This window comes from Phycodurus eques, chromosome 3, assembly GCF_024500275.1.
Source record: "Phycodurus eques isolate BA_2022a chromosome 3, UOR_Pequ_1.1, whole genome shotgun sequence".
In the NCBI taxonomy this organism is placed as follows: domain Eukaryota; kingdom Metazoa; phylum Chordata; class Actinopteri; order Syngnathiformes; family Syngnathidae; genus Phycodurus; species Phycodurus eques.
Genome location: NC_084527.1, coordinates 16,749,555 through 16,769,213, shown reverse-complemented (window position 1 = coordinate 16,769,213; position 19,659 = coordinate 16,749,555). Strand labels below are relative to the sequence as shown.

The 19,659-nt window shown below is 40.8% G+C and overlaps 1 long non-coding RNA gene across 1 annotated transcript in view; it reads right to left on the bottom strand.

The window, feature by feature from the left end:
* Positions 1–19,659, bottom strand: part of LOC133400064 (uncharacterized) — a 41,701-nt gene that overhangs the window by 14,078 nt on the left and 7,964 nt on the right. The window contains exon 2 of the long non-coding RNA XR_009768287.1: positions 16,907–16,996. This is a non-coding gene — a long non-coding RNA (uncharacterized LOC133400064). The remainder of the gene's footprint in view (positions 1–16,906; positions 16,997–19,659) is intronic.

The following is a 19,659-nucleotide window of genomic DNA, read 5'->3' as shown; positions in this document are numbered from 1 at the left end:
AAATAAAGGCAGGGCTGCATTTCACAATAAGAGAGAGTTAATAAAAAGAGAAAGTTATACCTGTTCAAATTAAGTGCTGAACATAAAAAAAAAAAGTTTGAGTTTCCACTTTTCTGTTTGGCATCTTGCCAAAAGAGTGAAGTCTCAAACAATTTTCCATAGTTTAATTTAACAAATCTTAACTGAACCGTTTCAGAGGTTATGTTTGTTCAAAAGCTTTTTTTTTTGTATTGGTAATGGCATTTCACATATTATAAGCACTTTTAATCAGAGCTCCTAGTGCGAACTTTCCACTTAACAGCCTTTGTGCATCTGCACGTAAAACAGATAGCATTTCGACATTTTGTGACCTATTAATACATTAAGTTTTTGGCTGTGCATTTATGAGCTTAGACAAGCTGACTAGGAATAAGACAAATATTCTTTGTTCTACTACAAGTTTTGGAATTATTCTATTTGTTCAAACTAAAATGAAGAAACCTCGAGAGAGAAATATATTTCCTTCATCTCCCTTCACCAAAACCCTCCTCAGTGTGTTTACATGATGATGATCCATTTTACTCTTATTCCTCTCTGGCCACATTTGCGACATTTTTTACCAACTTTACTCAAGGTTTTGCCACTTACGGATCATCAGATTGGCCATATGTCACAGAGTAACTACACTGAGCAAAAAGCACACTGTATTTACCATTATGGTTGCATTATACTGTCCTTGTCATGGTAGAAAAAAGGAAAAAAAAGCAACACATTTGACGGTACTCATAATTAAAGCGCTAATGTTATGTTAGTAAAGTAGACAAAGGTAAAGCTCACTGATTTGCGCTACACCTTTGTCTCTGGGGTCCCGCGACGCGGTGTAATACTTGGCGGAGAGAAAGGTCTGTGTTACAACGAATGGGTGCTCGCCTTGCATTTCACTATGAAATGCTACCACACTTTGGCCATTTGCCTTTTCTCTCTCTTCTCAATTCGGCGTCACATTTTGCAACCGCTGTCTTGGCACTTCTCAGTCGAACGCTCCACTTCCGCGTCCACGCATCGGTGACATAAGCGCGGTGTGTCATATACGACACTGCCGTCTTCCATCACTGCCATTCCGTCTTCGCGACCGTCACCGCAGAAAACCTGATTTCCAGTTACATTTTTTATGCGCAAAATGCTAATTTTGACCTGGAAACTGTGATGTGAGACCGCTTAATTCTAACCTTGCATACATACATAGGTAGGCAATGTTGTGCGTCAGAGGACGCACATTCACAAAGCTTTTTGCATCCCTCATCATTTTTGTGCATCTAGGACGCGGGACGCACATCAAACGAGATCCCTGTGTGTGTGTGTGTGTGTGTGTGAGTGAGTGTGCGTGTGTGTGCGTGTGTGTGTGTGTGTGTGCGTGTGTGTGTGTGTGTGTGCGTGTGTGTGTGTGTGCGTCGTCTACACGACGAGCAGTTTCTGCTCTGTTTAGGTGTGCGTCGTCTACACGCACACACACCTAAACAGAGCAGAAACTGCTTGAGCTGGTGGGACACTGTAGACAGATGCTTTCTGCTAACTTGCAAAGACTTTGCAAATGAAGCGGTGACTGGCAATGTGCTCTGGTCTGGTTCAGTAGTCCAGCATAGAAATGATATGCAGTTGCTAGGTTAGCTTGTCAACACGAGGAGGAAATCTCCCTCCCCACCCATGGGTGGATGTAAATCCATGAACAAATTCGACAAGAGCTGACTATAGTACAAAGAAAAGGAGCAAATGAAATGACAGAGAACACCCTAAATATTCCTTTTCACGTGAGTGCAAGGGGAACGCTTGATTGTCTGTCTGGCACATCTGTCAAGCTCACCTTGACTATTTCTTCCTCTCACCATCTCTCTCTGTCTCTCTGTCTCTGTCTGTCTCTCTCTCTCTCTCTCTCTCTCTCTCTCTCAAACTCAGCATCCTGTTTGTCAAAATACCAAGACCAGTTCTTTTGAGAGTGTTGTGCTGGACCATAGAAAGACATAGAAAACAGCTATGTTAGGGGAAAGCGATCTCGGGCTCTTCTCTGGCTGTGGCTGGTTTCTCCTGGGAAACACACAGCTCATACAATGGATAGAGGAGGCCTTTTGTTAGGTCTCTGAGAGCTGCAGGGCTTTCTCTGGATCAAACGTGTGTGTGTGTATGTGTATGCATGCTTAAGTGTGTGCGTGTGTGTGTGTGTGTGTGTGCGCGTGCGTGTGCGTGCGTGAGCTCAGACTTCTGCATTTCATCCACATTCACATACTAGCAGCTGGCAGGAAAAGACTGCACACAAACACACGCATGCACGAACACACGCACGCACGCACACCTTCGCCCACATTCGTATGCTGAGATGCAGAATTTCCTATCTCCCTAAACTCAGTGTAACAAAGTAAACTTCTTCAATCTTCTGCCGTACTGTAGTCAAGGAGTGAAAAGATGAATTTGAATTTGGCAAAGAGACGAGACGAAGAAGACAATGGTGACGTGAAGCACTTTTGGATTTACACGGATTGGTTTAGTGTCAGCCTATCGTTGATAAAACTGTGAAACTTTATTTTACTTGTATTGCTATAATGATGTTTCACCCTTAAAGGTACTCTTTTTTTTTTCTTTACTCTTGACATTTGACTTTTATAGCTTGGGAACATACCTGACCTGGAATATGTTCAAACTTTTAAATTGGACTCAACTTACTGGAAGATATAGGACTGTGCAAAAGTCTTAGGCCACCATTGCTTTCTTTTAATAATTACTGTACCCCATTTCACATCAGTCATTTAGAGTTTTCAAACTTAAATAAGATGACACAGTTAGTGGGATTACACACAAAAACAAAAACAATGTCCACAAAGAGGACATTGAATATAGAGAGATGGTGAAGGAGATAAGAAATTACAGTATATATTGGTGGGGATCTGTATTAGGGTGAAGATATATGAATGTTTATGTATTAATGGGTCACTATAACGTTAAAAAAAAATTATATAATTTAAAAAACTCCCCCCCGACACACACACAGAATCGTATTGGCACCTTGTCTGTTTCTGCATTCTCATTTAACCAGGAAGTAGTCTCCTAGGTAACAAACAAACAAAGCCAAATACAAAGCTCTCTGAATTATTGTACTTTTTATTAATAGTTCTGCGTTGGTGGTGGTCTATGCTATACTTAGTGGCCCTCCTAGTTATGTATGATTAAAATAACATTGCTAAACCAGAATAAATCTTGGGCTGGCCTACGACTCTTAGAGATCGACTTAAGTCACTCTGGCGGTTGCTGCTCATGTAGTCATTGTGGTGGCTGTTGCTTATGTTGTAGCACTGTAGATTGTTCCATGAGTGCCAGAACTGAACTCCCCTTACTCAAACTTATGGTTGGGAACCAAACCTTTATACGTTTGGAGGCCAATTGATGTACTGGGTATTGAGTAAAATGGTTTCAGCTATTTTATTGATATTCAAAAATGCTAAAACTGTTTGTTGCTACAAGTAAATGTCGGTTGTGCTCGTTCTCATTAATTGTGTATATCAGTATTAGGCAAAACACAGTGTTAATGTAAGTTTGGAGCTGAGAATGTTTGGGAAAACCTGCATTAAAGTGACTTATTTTTCTTCTGAATAGAAATCCTGGGAAATCTTCTCACTGAAAAGAACTCTTCAACTTCACCAGGACTCCCCCTTTTCCAGTCCCACAGTTTCCCACACACCCCCTCTCTCTTCGGTCTTCTGTCTCCGCATCCTTCCCTCACTCTTCCTCACTAACAGCACCCCACCCCACCCCACCCGAGTACCCCCTCTCCTCCCAAGTCTCTGCCTTGCTTTCAACTCCAATTTTGGCCACAATGAAGTTGTTCTGGCTGACAGTTTGGCCAGTATAAGTAAGTGTTGCTTGAGCCTGCTGTGTGGCCCAGGAGTGGGCCCATTCTCCCCCTTGCTGGCTCAGTTACCAAGTGTTTCGCTGGTGAGACATGGAAGCCGGCCGTCCCCCACGCTCCCACCCTGACCCAAACAATTAGCCTCAAACCACAATCAGGCTTGCTACCATACAAAAACATTTGCTCTTTAGTTAATATTTGATGTTCTTGTCAGGCGGCACAGTAGTGGCTGGTTAGCACCCCGGTTCAAATCCGGCCTTGCCAGGGTGGAGTTTGCATGTTCTCCCCGTGCCTGTGTGGGTTTTCGCTGGGTACTTCAGTTTCCTCCCACGTTCCAAAAACATGCATGGTAGGTTAATTGAAGACTCTAAATTGCCCGTAGTTGTGAATGTGAGTCCGAATGGTTGGTTGTTTATATGCGCCCTGCGATTGGCTGGCGACCAGTCCAGGGTGTAGAGAGTCAGCTGGGATAGGCTCCAGCACGCCCGCGACGCTAGTGAGGATAAGCGGTATGGAAAATAAATGAATGAATGAATGTTCTTGTCAATGTTATAGCCTGGTGATTATATATGTAAACTGTATCTTTGCCACAGCCAGGTTAGTGTCATTTACTCACTGACTTCACCTCTTCTAGGACATGTCAGAAATGATTCTGTACTGGGGTCATCCGGAGAGACAAAGCCTGCAGCCCTCTCTCTTGTGTCGCATCCAGTAAGCATCAATAACCTCTACTCTCTGTCACTATACGCTCTGCTTCCCTTCTGGATTTCTGTTTTTGTGTTCCGATGGGTTGTTGAAACAGAAAAAGATGGAGTAATCCACAATATAAATATTTCCACCCACACAGATGCAGAGACTCACAAATGAGCCACACATGAGAAAGTGGCTTGGGGTGGCCCTGATGGGGGAGACCATATGTCCAGGCGTTGAATATCAGTTGTCTCGCCCCCAGCGCGCCGCCGGACCACCATAACTTAGTTTGTGTTCAGCACAAAGTTTGGTCCAAGCTTGGCTGGCTTCATTAGGAAGCTATTCTCTGGGGCCAATGAAGCTCAACAGACCTCCAACAAAGGAGCTAATCACACCTACTGCTGCTACTCCCTTTTTAGCCTCTCTCCCTCCTTCCTGCCCTGCTTCACCTTTACTGTGGTTCTCACAAAAATCACACTCTACTATTTCTATGCAGTCTAACTCTTCACTAAGTACAGAGCAAAATAAGCACTCATTCAATGTCAACAATAGTCCTGTCACAATTAAAAAGGTTAACAGCGCAGGACAATCTGTAGAGAATGAAGTTGGCACAATTATATATTTTAAAAAGCGACATAATAGCAACCTCACAAACGAACGACGAAATGATAGTGTTTATATAGAAGGTTACCACCTGCAGCTGTTTGTGTATGTTAGTGTCAAGTCTCACCTGACAGACTGTATACTGTTGCAGACAAGAGTGAGAGTGGGATGCGGTGCATTCAATACCCACCTACCTACAATGTGTTGTGCCTGCCACAGCCTGTGGGTGCATTTGAGAGCATAGGATGGAGTGCCTTGACAATACAGAGCCCCAGGCGGCCAAATACTTGAAATGACCTTGAACCTGCAGTGTTCTTATTTCCCAGGGCTGCAGGGCTGGTCAGTATATTGCATGTGTATATGTGTGTTTGCTCAAAACAATCGGGGTCCAAATTGGTTGAAACTGTTGATGGTTGTAAGGCTAACACAATTTTGTATGCCTGAGATATATTTTGATGTTTATGGCCGTGGCACGGTGGGCGACTGGTTAGCAAGTTTGCCTCACAGTTCTGAGGACCTGGGTTCAAATCCGGCCTCCCCTGTGTGGAGTTTGCATGTTCTCCCACTGCCTGCGTGGGTTTTCTCCGGGTACTCTGGTTTCCTCCCACATCCCAAAAACATGCACAGTAAGATTGATTGAAGACTCTAAATTGCCCGTAGGTGTGAATGTGAGTGTGAATGGTTGTTTGTTTATATGTGCCCTGCAATTGGCTGGCGACCAGTTCAGGATGTACCCCGCCTCTCGCCCAGAGTCAGCTGGGATGGGCTCCAGGAAGAGTCCAGGTCCTCAGAACTTTGAGACAGATGTGCTAACCAGTCAGCCACCGTGTCGCACAGATAAACGTTGCAGATTAATTTAAAGAACAAATGCAAAAAAGTTATCCCAAAGTATTTGCATAGGAATTGTTCATAACTGCTCTTTTGATAACTTACTTTTATTAAATGGACATATATCAGTTAATACATCACTATTTATTAGGAATGAGATTGGGTGTAACAGTAATTAATGTAATTTTGTCGAGTTTGGAAAATTAATCGTGATTAATTGCATCTTGAAGAAAGTGAGGCAAAACGGAGTGCACAACTTGGCTAAGAACAAAATAATATCAGCTATGGGACATTGAGTTACATCTGTGTATATGCCTACTGCTCCTGGCAGCATTATCCACCTCAATATGCTGCCTGGCACCGAAAGAGGACTGAATTGATCAATCACATAAATCTCACCAAATGCCCATCCCATCTAAATATAAACAATCAGAGGACAACCATGGAACTGACGTGTCCAGTGAGTGTATGTGACTGTAACACTCTTATCATGTGATTAACAACTATTCACTGACTTGTACCCCACTTTTGCAGGCATGAATGTGCCTGATACCGCTTCAACACAAATGACAATAGCCATAAATATAGTCCTGCACACTGCGGAATTGGTGAAATTGGACTTGGTGGTTTAAAAGGGGCCTTAGGGGAGCTAGGGGGGCTGGAATGGTGAAGAGAGACTCATGGGCTGATAAAGGCTACAGTGGTCTTGCTCACACACAAATGCCACCAGCATGACTACCTGTACAGAACATTGAACACCAGCTGTGTGCAAACAGGAGATGACCCAGCGGAGGACAGGAAAAGATGTCCAAGCACAAGCAAACACAAGCTTAACGCTGTACAATACATGTCATAGTTTGTTAAAAGCCACCAAAGACGATGTGCAGTAAAATGAGAAAAAAAGAAAATAATTTTAAAAAAGTATTTTCTTATTATTTACTAATCCACCTTCATTGTTCAACATAAACAAATTGGACATTTCGACTTATTTGACACCTCATTAGGTAAGCCTGCTGAATCACAAATATACACAAATATATTAAACATGTTAAAACATCAGCTGCAGTGTAGTTTTACATCATTGTTAATGTTAATAATATGTTAATAGATTGCTGATAGTGTCAATCAAAAATAAGCATTATTATTAAAAAAATTTACACTCTTATTAGATTGAAGTGCCTAATGTTGTGGCTGAATAATGTATATTTTCCCAACCTTCAGTTTTCACTTTTCTGTCAAAGACATGCAATACTGTGTGTAACCAATTGCCATCAATGCACCTCACTTGACTGAAAAATGTTCAACCTTCAAAGTGCAGAACACATTTCTATTCTTTTCCACTTGTGGCTACATGGTTTAAAACATAAACGCATATAATTCACACTACAGGAATGCAAACAGACTTTATGCAAAATGCAGTTTATCCTCCTCTTTTGAAAGGTCAAAATACAACCCAGCACCCATCTGAGGCACTTGGAAGAGCAACAAAACTCATCTACCAATGCACTCAAACATAAAATTCTTCACAGCTTCCTTAAATGTACATAGTGATGTCTTCTATTCAACTTGCATTATTTTGAAGTGGCTCTTCATTGCATGTTGTCCACGAATCCAGCAGCCTTTTACTTCTTGTGCAAAATTACCTACATGTGTTTGTGGTTAGTTTAGCATAGTGGGTGGTGTGATTCGAACAGTTAATTGGAAACACAAACACAAATGCACACACAAAGTCACAAACTGGTATTAGAACTTACGGGGTATAGGTATCGGTATAGATACTGTACAATAATAACATGGCTGAATCCGACACAGGGTCAGATATGGATTTTAGCGTCAGATGATTTATTACTTTTGTGTTTTGTTTGTAAGAAAGCTAAATATTTTATGAAGACAGGTGTGGAAGAACCAACCTGAGGACAAATTCACATTACCTTCACACACACCAACAAAGAAATTGTTAATATCCCACTGACAGTGTCACTCAAAATTGACAAACATGCCACCTAATATTGTTGCGGTTACCGTCGACTCACTCATAGATATTCTTCATGGATTCTGACTAACATTAATGAGGAGTTTATCATTGAGCAATTGTTGTGGCGGCTGGCAATAAGTGTGGGAAAGATGGTGAAGCGAGGTGCTTCATTGGGTCACTCAATTTGACTGTGAATGAGGCAGAACTGATAAACACACCAAAAAACAGAGTTGCAATAGTCTTCTTTTTGCTAATTGATTGCTTCAACTAATGTGAGGATAATGTATTCTTTTGTGAGCATTCTTTGGCCAGGAAGCAGGGAAATCATTTCCTTTTGTCTTGTTTGTTGCCCCCCTCCCCACCCACCATTTTCCCTCTCCCTCGCTTGCTCGCTGACTGGCTCACCCCCATCCTGGCCTCTTTTTCTTCCTCACGTTCCCCCTCTCTTCTGCACTGGGTGGAAGAAGGTGATGTGAAGGTGGCATGACTGGCAAAGCATCCCTCACTATCCCAAATTCAGAAGCAACAAGGAACAAAGGACACAAGGGCGTCTTGGTATAGAAGGATGGATATGGATGGGGGTTGGAAGCTGTTAAAAGAAGACACAATAAACGTGAATGATCAGAGCAGCACATCTTGCTGTTTTCCTCCAGACTTCCCTTGTTCAACACCGCCTATTACACCCTTTGCTGCTGCCAGCCACACACACACACATGCACAGACACACACACACTTTGACACCCCTTCTTGCCCAATTTTCACCCACCTCCCCTCAGCACTTCTGTGATGCTTCTCTTAATGAGATCTGGCGGGACAATGGCAGCATTGTTGGCCATGTTTGGGAACCCCGGACTGAAACAATGGCTGTTTACCCAAGCATCAGCACAGCCCGAGAGCGCTCCTTCATTATAGCAGGGCCAAAACTGATTAAGCCCTTTCCACAAGTGCTACAATGAGCCAAAGGGACAAATCTCCATCAATCACTTTAAGTAACACTACTTCCCTTGTCTGCAATTAAAAGCACATCCTTTATGTATTATGCATATATACCTATCTAGTTATTTACATGTAGTCACCAAGATCTATTGTTACATATAGAAAACAGAACAGAGAAAACAGATTTACGCTCACTGACCAGGTGCCCGCAGTATCTAAAAAGTTTCAATACACAAAGTGTATACAGTATGGTATGTAAAAATAAAATCCTGCCTTACAAAGATAATAATGCTCAGTTTCAAATGCCAGTGTCACAGAGGTATTCATTTAACTAGTTTTCGGGCTGCTTGGTTACGATACGTGAGAAAGATTTCAAAACATGATCTGGATAAACGAATTCTCAGATTGACGAGCTCTTTTCCAAAACGTTGTGAATCCATCCACTATCCATCCAACCATTTTCTGAGCCACTTCTCCTCACTAGGGTCGCGGGCGTGCTGGAGCCTATCCCAGCTATCATCGGGCAGGAGGCGGGGTACACCCTGAACTGGTTGTCCTTTGAGTAAATCACTGGATTTACTCAATGGACACAATCGTGTCAACACCAAAATGACCTTGGTGATCTAGGACGACGCTAATTTCTTTATTTAAAATCCCTACTAGATTTGAACAAGCTGCAGGCAGTGGCGGTATGACTGACTGCAAGAAATAAGAGGAAACTCTCTCGCATGATGGCCTCAGATCATATAAAAGTAGTATAAAAAAAAAAAAAAAAAAAAAAAAGATGGAGGCACAGAGGGAGTGTTATCAAACGGATGCTTGTGGCGTAGTGAATCAGTGAATTGACAGCTCTTTCACTCAGCTGGATCCCTCAGAGGTTGTGACTTCTAGTGGAAATATGCTTGCAGATCTATGCAAGCAGCATCATGAATATGCGCAATTAGGTGGGACCGGTGTAATTTTTCTGGGTTATGGGTTGTGACTGTGTGTGAGGCAGAAGCATACATCAGCATAAAGACGACTGACAAATGCATATTCCTCTCCTCTGCAATAAGGCTTTTTACAACATAGTTTGCTTTTATACACATTTACAGCTGCATGCAAAAAGGAACCAATGCAATACTCCCTTCCATATGACATCAAATGCAGATGTACAGTAAGTGCCGTCTTAAATTAAAAAGCACAAAATATGTGGTTTTGAGCATAGTTTATCATTACTTTCCAACATCAATAATACATAAAGTTAACTGGAGTGCATTAGTACTCTTTTTAATAGGGAGGATCAAGAAGTTGAATATTGTTGAAATGTACTGTTGCAAAAGCTAAGAAAATAAAAATAAAAACCTTACAAAAATATGTAAATGTTATGCTATGTTAATACATCTTGATGTTAATTGTTCACATTCACACCTACGGGCAATTTAGAGTCTTCAATTAACCTACCATGTATGTTTTTGGGATGTGGGAGGAAACCGGAGGACCCAGAAAAAACCCACACAGGCATGGGGAAAACATGCAAACTCCACACAGGTGAACCGGGCCCTCAGAACTGTGAGGCGGATCTGCTCACCACTCGGGCACCTTGCCACCCTGAAAACTCCAACAATAATTTTTTTTTATATATATATATATATATATATATATATATATATATATATATATATATATATATATACATACACACAAACACACACACACACACATTTATATGTGCCTTGTGATTGGCTGGCGAACAGTTCAGGGTGTACCTCGCCTTTAGCCCGAAGTTAGCTGGGATAGGCTCCAGCACACCCGCGACCCTTGTGAAGATAAAGCTGTACAGAAAATGGATGGATGGATGGATATATATATACACACACACACACACACATTTTTTAATTGCTACAAAACTGAATGTCAATCAAATAATTGTTTGTAGTTCTTGATACAGCTCTGTAAGTCATGCAATTGTGCAAGTGTACCTAATGTTGTGGGCAGTAAGTGAATATTACCATTTACCCATCCATCCCATTAATTGCCAAGCAAAGAGATGAAATATGGTATATGTCTGCTGGTAATAAGTTTTAGATTTTGTCATTGACGACTAAGAAGTGCAACTCAGTTAATGAGAAAGCTCCAGCGAATCTCCCTACTCTGCATTGTTGGGAAATACACTGGACATTTTTTCCTTTTTTTTTTGTTTTGCCAGGGTATTGAATTACTAACCATTTTTGTGTGCTTTAGGATTTGATTCAGATGAACCTTAAAAAGGAGCTGAACATATGAATGCACAATAAGGACAGGCAGATGGGAACAGGAACACTGACAAAAGCATCTATTAATAATTGGATCATATTCTTACACACACACACCCACACACACGCACGCACACACACTTACACACACACACCTACACACACACACACACACACACACACACACACACACACGAATATATCAATGCATGTGCACGTTCCAGCCCTTCACAGGGAGCCAATTTATAGATACTGTACTGAAGCAACCCTCAGCAACCCTCATCTCTCTCTTTGCCATGCCCCTGTCCCCCATGCACACACACAATGACACACTCAGCACCCTGCTACACATACCGAAGGGGAGGACACGTCGCTCATAGCACCCAGGAAATTAACTTGACATTTGATGCAGACAGAAAATATATTTTGGTGGGGGAGGAGAAAAAAAAAAAAAAAAAAGTGTACCTAAACAGAGACAGCATAAACCCATCCCGAGTTCATCCTTCCCCACCCCACCCCTCTTTAAGCCGAGGGACGCATTCGGAGGGTGGGAGGACGGCATTTCAGCGATCAGCAATGCAGACGCCATTGGGTGCCCACGGAAAATGAGCTTCATCTTTTGCCTGTCCCTCTCGGTGTATGCTGTCTGTAACCCTTTGTTTCCATCTTTTATGATTCCTGCATGCCCTCCATTTTCATATCCACTTCCCCTCCCCTTCGTCTTGGTGCCTTTTTATTAAGAGGCAAGTTCGAAAAGCAAATGTAAGATGGAGATTTTTGTGTGTGCGGGGCTTGCGCTTTACTTTTAATTAAGCCAAACGAAAACTAGATCAACTAGATAATCCAGTTTCTGTAGAAAGTGCGTGTGAATGCTGAAATTCTGATGCTGAACTAAAATGTTGTGAAATTAATTGAAAAATTGAAGAATGTAAAATGTGAGACTTGGAATGGTTTGACTCTGTCAAGAAATGTGGGAGTAGGAGGAAATAATGTGAACTATCTCTAAATTAGGAATTGAATTTTGTGAAATTCTGGTAATGGAAATAGTTGTCAACACAATAACAACATAATGAGATGAACATTTTGAAATTGGAAGGATTTTAATCAGTCAAGAAATGCGACAGCTGGAGGTATTTAAAAATTTCTCTTAACTTGGGAATTTTATTTTGAAAATTTGGGGAATGTAAATAGTCTCCAAGATGGCTTGAATGGGCTGAATACTCTTGAAGTTGGAATGGTTTGAATCAGTGAAGGAATGTGAAAGGAGGTAATAATGAGAAATACAAATAGAAATTAAAAAAATTCAGTTTTATTTTGAACATTTGGGGGAATTGGGTAATGGAATATTTCCCAAGATGTCCTGAATGAGCTGAAGGAGCATTTTGAAGTTGGAATTGTTTGAATCGGTCAAGACATGAGGAAGAATAAGGAACTAATACAGAACATGTCCTAATGTGGGAATCTTATTGTCAGGAATTGAGATTTTGATTGTAAAAAATGTCGAATTTGGGCATTGTGGGAATTCTCTGAATGTTGAAAATAGTTCCCAAGGTGTTTTCTATGAGCTGGACATTTTGAACTGAAAATAGGAATGAAGTGGAACTTTGTAGTTGAATGTCTTATTCACTCGAAAATTTTGTTTTTTTTAGAGAAAAATGTGGAGTTGCAGGAAACTACGACTTTTTGGAATATGCTAAATAATGCCCAATGTCGCCTGAATTGTGGGAATCGTTGCAATTTCGAATTATTCGAATCGATTGAGAAATGTGGAAGTTGTGTGCCGAAAAATGGGTGAAGTAATATTCATTGTAAAGAATAAAGCATTTTTGGTTTAGAACAACGTGTAAAATTCTTCCACCAGTCACAGAATTAGTGAGGCTGAAGACGTTTTAAACAGATATTATCTCAGCATTTAAAGAGCCAATAACTGCTGCTCTTCGTGTCCCACATATCAAGTTCCGTGTAGAATTTAATGCTAACAGACTTGAAAATACAGCGCAACGTGCTCATGCATAATCTGATCAGATTAACGATCACATCCTGGGCCTTTCAGGATCCTCAGCAAGCAGCCCAAACACTGGCGAATGGCACAGGCCACAATTAATGCATCATTATGTAGTGCTACAGTTTACACCTCATGTACACGGAACAACACACAGCAGGAGCACCAAGCAGCCAGCTCCTGTCACAATATCCACCCCATTAGACATGCAGGAATGTTAACATCATTAAGCAAAATTGCCAATGTCTTGCATGTGACCGTGCCCCCCTTCACCCAGAAACCATATTGTGTCTACTTAAATCTGCCTGTGTATGATGTCATAGAAATAGAAAAAAGCAGTTGCACATCAACTACTGTTTATTGTGTCGCTATGAGGCTGTTCAAGTTAAATAAGAGTACATTCCTTTTATTGCAACTATTTGGAGGATTATATCCAATTCAAGTAAATGGCCAACTTCTAGAATTTATCTACAATATCAAGATGGTTAAAACATTTGTAATAAAACTCACTTTACACAGAGCAACAATGTTTTATTATGACTCACAAAAATGAGTGCATTATTCATAACAAATGTAAAGTGACATTTAGAGGTCCAAATAGACTGATGGAAAAAGGTTCGTCTGCTGTTGTTTTTATTTTTTTTATTCATAGAGCGACAGAGATAAGATTCCATATATATATATATATATATATATATATATATATATATATATATAGTAAAAATCAAAACTTTGATGTGCATCAGTTTTGTGTTTTTTTTTTTTACTGAGGTGGTGCTGTCAACATATTGCATCATACTAACATGCATGCATAATGGAGGCCGTTGTATTATTTTAGCATTTTCTTCATATTGGAATATACTGCTAAATCGCATTGTGAATTGTATTTTAATTAAACCTCAGGGAGAATTTAAGTATGTACTTAATAAATGGCTAAATATCACCTAGATGTTCTAGAGACATACTGTAGGTTTGCCCTACACCTTGTGTACAAAGTCACTGGCATCCCTCTCTGCATGTACAAACTCCTCCCCCTTACTATTCCTTGCTGCTAGTGATTTGCATTCATTTGCATGATTTCACAATGTGCATATCCTTTGTTCCGCTTGTGTGGTGATGCACAAGAACCCCCCCCCCCCCCCCCCCCCCCCCCCCCCGAGCCCCCGGCGGAGTTTTAACGTCTGCTGAAATCAGCTTGGATTTTAGGATAGTGTTCTCTTGCTCTTGTGTCTGCTTTAATTGAACGTTCTCACTAAAGATACAGTTGTATGCTCGTAGAAAAATTACTATATAGTGCATAGGGGGGAAATATAGATGCAGATGCTTTAGTGCAGGTTTCTCTGCATGTAATTGACATTGTGTTATCACTAAGAGGCATGAGCATTGGCAGCATGTTGCATGGCTAAAGGACTTCATCCAAGCGTGAAATATGGACTCACCTGACATATAAATAGGAGAACTATAGATGGAAACTAAATCATTCACACCCCAAAAAAATGCTCCTGTGTGTTCTCATAAATAATTGTTCATACTATTTTCCCTTTCTCGTTTTCTCCGTTGCATTTATTGCCTTTCAGAATCCTTTTATAGAGATTATTATGGATTTTAAACTTTGTGTTTATTATGATATATTCTGTTCTCGTGTTTTGACAATACATGCTGCTATGTTTTGTTCTCTGATGTTGTTTGTCTTATCACATATACTTACAGATGTTCAATCTAGAGAAGCTGGCCTTTGATAGTTCCAAGCTGGCAGGAAATTGCGATGCTCAGCTACTGTTTCAAGAAAATAAATTGTAAAATTTACTGTATGTGTGTGATATTTTATTGATATACTGTACTCCCAATGATTAGCTTGTTTTATCGTGGTCATCACCTCTCTCTGATATCATTAATGGCTTTAGACTTGAGTACACATGGTTTACACATGCGATATGGCCCTGCCCTGTCAACCAAATATGTCATATTGAGGCCCATGTGTGTTGAAATAGCAACTCTTTTCATAAGCATCGTCAACTTTTGATTATCACATTGATGAAATTCAATTCAACTGTACCTGACTTTGCTTCTAAATCTTTATTGTGATGATTGATATGACTATGTAGTGAAGAAACACACCACTGTACACTATAACCACAATAATCACGGAGTTAATAGCTCGCTAGTATTGGAAACAAACTATTGGTGCAGAATTTTTGATACAGCTCTTCTGTTGTATTTTATTCAACTGTGCAAGTGTACATAATGTCATGACCAGTGAGTCTATTTCATTCATACTTGCTCGTTTTGCACATAACCTGTGCCTCGTCTCACTTTAACACAAATCTCGACCTCTCCTAGGTTCAGTGACAAATTTTCAAATTTGAGAAAAACCTAACTAAATTAGCCACCGCTACGAATGAATAAACATTTCTTATCTGTGGACCAGATTCACTTATTAAAATGATTTGTCTCTCTCCAATGACATGAAATTTAACGTGATAATAAAGGACGGAGCGGCACGGTGGCCGACTGGTTAGAGCGTCTGCCTCACAGTTCTGAGGGCCCGGGTTCAATCCCCGGCCCCACCTGTGTGGAGTTTGCATGTTCTCCCCGTGCCTGCGTGGGTTTTCTCCGGGCACTCCAGTTTCCTCCCACATCCCAAAAACATGCATTCATTGGAGACTCTAAATTGCCCGTAGGTGTGAATGTGAGTGCGGATGGTTGTTTGTTTCTATGTGCCGTGCGATTGGCTGGCAACCAGTTCAGGGTGTACCCCGCCTCCTGCCCGATGACAGCTGGGATAGGCTCCAGCACGCCCGCGACCCTAGTGAGGAGAAGCGGCTCAGAAAATGGATGGATGAATAAAGGACGGGCCTAATTAAAAACCAAGGCTGTCCTCCACGGGACATAAATGAGACCAATTAGTGTTACCGCATGGATTTCCACAGCCGGAGGAAATGTTTTTAAATCACTTCTACTTCTATTTGTGTTTACCTGTTTCGGTGGGTGTGTGAGTGTGTGTTGTGTGTGTGTGTGTGTGTGTGTGTGTTTGTTGTTATTGAGATTATGACCAATGGATCTCTGAATCATTGTTATCCAGATATGGCATAAACTACAGCGCAAATAAGTGGTCACGGATGTGACTGTGCTAACAGCCACAACCGAGCAACTGTTCCTATGTTGTTTATCGTGTCCTCTGGACCATAACTAACTTCTCTGACTGGATCCAACACACATGGGCTAGCACACGTCACACACATCAGCAGAGATGGGCACACAAGAGAAGAAACAAAAATAAATGTGACAGTTGTTGATCCTGTCATTAGTTTTGAGATGATGTCAACATTTTAATCATGCAGTGACTGTGATATAGTAAAAAAAGGAATATTACTATTTTTATCAAATTGTGATTAAAGTATTAATTATATTATTAAGTGTAATTAGTAAAAACGGTTGGATTTGGCATGTTTAGTGTGTGTGTGTGTGTGTGTGTGTGTGTGTGTGTGTGTAGGTGTGTGTGTGCACGTGCGTGTGTGTCAGTGTATGACGCTGACACGCAAACGCTCATTAATGAATTTCTATATTTTCATTTCATTGTTACATTAATTATTGAAATTGCAACTTCTTCCATGAAATCTGAAGTAGGAACGTAATTCCCTATCATGTGCCCCTTGAAAAATATATGTTTTGGTTAAAGATTTGAATGTTTGTTGACCATATGCACCATTATTCCCTTGGTACTGTCAGGTTATATTAGAATTTTGGATATTACAGTAGCTTACCTCAGACAGGTCCGGTGAAAAGAAAATCCCAAACGTCATGTCGATATCTTCCTACCATATGCTGTCCTGCGTAGCTCCAGTTCTTCATCACTGCAGCAATGAAAGAAGATGTTTAACAAGAGTAAACATTTACAACAAGTGTAATCTATCTTCATCCATGTTTACATTGGGCCCTCTCACTACAGGTGTAAAATGTAAAATGACACTTCTATATAAACTCATTAAGAAACAAGGACATGGCCAGACGCTAAAGAAGCCATGCTAACTCGGTATTATAAAATGGTAAACACATGCTAATGCTAACAAAACATGAGGAACTCTGGCTTGTTCACCAAATTTTGTAGACGACTTGATGAGGTGATCGCCATGGCAACGACAAAGATACCATTTTCGTTATTTCCAGTTACACCATCACAATTATGTTCATGCTGTTAAGCTAAAATGATTATACTGTATACTGTTACTTTAAATATAGATGGAGCTAGTAGTAATTGAAAAATAAATCGGAAACATTTTGGGTAGGTTCCTTTTGTAAAAAAATACAAATAATTGTTTTTGAGTGACTATATATTTTATTGCAGTGTTGAGAGAATAAAAATATATTTTTTAAACTATTTGTCACATCCCCTTTGTGTTAATTTGAGACTCCTCTAATATGATGCGCACAAAGCAATATCACCACATGGTATTCTTTGGTTGTTTTACATTTTATTCATGTGTTAAATCATCAAATACAAACTTGGGTTGAAAATAACCCTGAGAGAAACAAAACAAGTAAATTACAAACTGCGATGACCAAAGAACTCCATAAATGACACACATACTGACAGATATCTGTATCTGGAACATATTCTTCTCATTCCCCAATGTAATGTTCTACTTGTGGGCCGACCTTTCAGTGTGTGTGTGTGTGTTTGTGTGTAGCCCTACTGCAGGGTTTTCGGGGAACCATTGCGCATTGCCGCCCTACTATCAATCCATTTTCTCTCCTTTCATACTTTTTGCGGCTTGTGTGGCATGTTTCATCCCATCTCTCACCTTACCCCAATTTCATGCACCTCATTCACTGTTTTTAGCCTGTGCTATTTATGGGGGTGGTGGCCACCCTGGCCCACACCCAGCCAAGTCCACCTATGATTTCAAGGAAACATCAGCATGAGGATGCATAGGATGTTAAAATTGACAAATTTGCTTTCATGTTTACATTTCGTAAATACATTGAATAGGAAACTAAACAAAGGCTAAACACATGCTGAGACTATTATTAGTAGATAGAAGATGGCCTTCAGTGTTTCATTATTCTTATAAGTCCAGCTCTGCTTTGACACCCTGCTCCCCCGCCGCCTGTCTCATTTCCTTCCCAGTAACTATCCATTAGCGAGCGCTAGGCTCAAACAAGCAGCCGTTTAATTATTGTCTCTTTGTTGGCAGCACGCCTGTACCACTCATCATCATGGCAGGGGAGGGGGGGTGGGGGGGGGGGGTCACATTGATAATGTGCATGCAAAACATGCAAATGACATGCACACACGTTCATACTCTGACTTCCACTTAATCTTCCGTGCAAAGATCCAAAGAAATGTAACAGTGACGTCAACGGAGACCTGTAATACTCAGAATATATCATCAAATAGTATGCCGTCTCAATGTGTGATGGGTCTCGTGTTTATGTGTGTGTGTGCGCCTGCAAAATAGGCACATTGTATGGTACAATTCATAATTTCCCGCACATTCTTCTTCTTGTGCTGCCTTAGGATCACTTCAGGATGAAAGAAAATGCTAATGCTGTATCTCTCTCAACAATGTGAGTTTGTACCATTTATATGCATGTATGTTTGTGCGCCATATAAATACATGCGTGTGTGTGTGTGTGTGTGTGTGTGTGTGTGTGTGTGTGTGTACTTTTATGACCATAAACAGATAGGGGAAGACAGCCTCCGTGTGTGTATGTGTGTGTGTGTGTGTTGCACTGTAACAGGGTGAATGAGGAGTAGAGGGCAGATTTACATGTTTGTGTAATACTGTCACTTGACTATTTATTTATTGTTTATAATGTGAAGAATTTCATTTTAGTGAAAATACATACATAATACAATACAATATGTACAGTTTATAATACAATTATACTTGTAAGCTGAATTGGTTTCACAAAAAGCCTATTTTTCAACTCGTAAGGACTAAGCTGCAAAAGGTTTGGTGAAGGTTTGAAATTCCACGGATGCAGCGCTTAGCTTAAAAAACTCGGACTAATAAATGGGTTGCAAATGAAACACTGGCATCTTGCAGGTGACAGTAATCGGGGACATTAATCCATGCAAATTAAATGCTCAGCATGGATAGTACTGGACCACTGTAATTGAATACGTGTCTTTTCAGACCTCCGCCTTGCTGTCAATAGGAAATTTGTATGCTCAAATGTTTATGCAAGCGCGGGTCTATTCCAGCGGACATTTTAGCTCTACCCTCCTTGCGCGCACTCCTGCCAAACGCCTTAAGATGGTGGCACCTTGAGGCGGTGCGTAGAGAAAGCCAAGCTCCTCCTCACAGTCCCCATTGCTTCCTTCCTCCAGCTAGACTCCGCACAACAACACAGGACAGGCCCCCTTCCATCCTAACCCCGAGCCCTCCATTATAAATATTTAATTCACAGCTCTCTAATAAGGATATTAAGGCGAGTATACCCCTGCCCGGGCGTATATGCATGACTCCTTTCTCATCAAATTTACATAAAAGGGCCAGATGCTAATGCGAGC